Source organism: Microchirus variegatus (assembly GCF_963457635.1).
Source record: "Microchirus variegatus genome assembly, chromosome: 7".
In the NCBI taxonomy this organism is placed as follows: domain Eukaryota; kingdom Metazoa; phylum Chordata; class Actinopteri; order Pleuronectiformes; family Soleidae; genus Microchirus; species Microchirus variegatus.
Window position 1 is genome coordinate 25,014,910 of NC_139808.1, and position 2,038 is coordinate 25,016,947.

Here is a 2,038-nt window from a genome sequence, read left to right on the forward strand (position 1 = left end):
ACAGCCAACTCTCGTGTCTGAATCCTTATTACTTTGCACTAAAGGATTGTTAATCCACGTTATTCTGTCATTTTTTAGACCCCCCCCGTTTAGAAGGGATGACCAGCACCATGTTTTCTGTGAATGAACAGTGAACCTAGTGTTTACATCACACCACACACACTACATTTGGGTCGTCAACAAACCGCTTAGACAACATTTTAAAGTTCCAGTGTGTAACTTTGTGAGTGTTTGTAGGCAGGAATTAAATATACTACACAGTAGTAGTTGTTCTTTGGTTTTGTATTATTTGTCTCAGAATAAGCCTTTTATATGAACTCTAGTGAGGATCCAAGTCCGTTATTTTGTGCTGCCTTGTTTCTACAGCAGCAAAGTGAAGAAGAATGACTCCGCCCACAGTGACTCAGCGGAGGCGGGGCTAGGTTAGAGCACTTTCTATTACACTGATTCGGCATTTAATAATAACAACACAACACAAAGAAAGAACTGTTAGAAACTGATACAAAGATAAAAAAATAAAAAATAAAAAATACAATCAATAAACAATGCTTAAAATATGAAGTGTTAAAAAAATAATATTTGTAAATGTCTTAAAAAGGTAAAAATAAAATAAATAGCTTTAGAAAATCGGTAGAATGAAAATAGAGGGACGTATTACAATATACAGACAAAATAAATATAAGAAATGTAGAAAAAAGAAATCTTAATCGTTTGTAAATAAGTAAATGAATAGAAGATATAAAACACGATGAAATATTAAAATAGGACCTTAGATTGTTAGAAGTGTTTGGTTTAAAGCACTATCAAAAAAAAAGAAGAAACCACGATGGATAGAGTTTCTAAGACCAATGAAGAAGAAGAGGAAGAGGAACATAGTCTGTGATATTTGTGTGTGACGATGTCCTCTCTGGTCTCCGAAGGCAACCGTAGTCGTCCGTGAGCTGCAGTCTGTGGTTTCACCATTAGAGGTCACTGTTTCCTACACTCTGGACCTTTGAGTTGTTGTATATGGGAAACAATTCTTCATAGTGTGTAGCATCTCTGTAGAATGGAAGAGTGTTATTAGAATATTATAAGGAGTATTAGGACCACATGCCAGAAAAGAAATTGAGAGAAAAAAAATAAAACGGCATGAATTCTGAAATTAATGTCAGAATTCTGAGATTAAAGTGATCTTGGGATTAAAGACAGAATTTCACAGATTTCTTAGATTAAAGAAATGGTCACAAATCTGATATAAAAGAACATTTTCTGAGATTAAAGAACACTTTGTCAATTTAAAGTAAACTTTTCTCAGAATTCTGAAATGAAAGAAAAAAGTAAATTTTTCACAGAATTTTTAGATGAAAGAAATAGTCAGAATTTATCAGAATTCTTAGATTTAAAAAAATCTGAATTCTCAGATGAAAGAAATTCTGAGATTAAAGTAATTCTGAAATTAATCTCAGAATTCTGACAAAAGTCAGAAATCTGAGATTAAAGAAAAAAGTCAGAATTTCTCAGAATTCTTAGATTAGAGTCAGAATTCATGCTGTTTCATTTTTTTTTCATTTTTTTTTTCATTTACAGTACTCTAATACCCTAATACTCTCCCGTACTGCAGTATTTACAGAAACACTGACATGTCACAGGCAGTGCAAAGTGGCAAAGCTTTGATGAAATCAGCTGCAGCACTGAATATCAGCCAGGTTACAGAACAACAGACTCCTGTGTTTAAGGAAAAGACAGAAACTCCACAGTACAGCAGCGCGTCAGCTCCAGTTAATGTGTACGATCCTTTTATTTTGATATTTACTTGAGAGCCATAAAGAGAGAGATTATAGTTTTTAACCCTCGCACAAGAAAGTGTAGCCATGACATGAGTCCTGGATCACTCTGGTTCTCCTTCTCCAGTGAATGAAAGTATAAAGTCATGGAGTTTTTTCCCTTGTTGCATGCAGTGCACTGAAACATATGCACCACAAAGACTCCACAGTGCCTTTTTCATTTTTTATGCCCGTGTTTCTCCAGGTTTGTTTACACGATGTGTAAAAGGTCT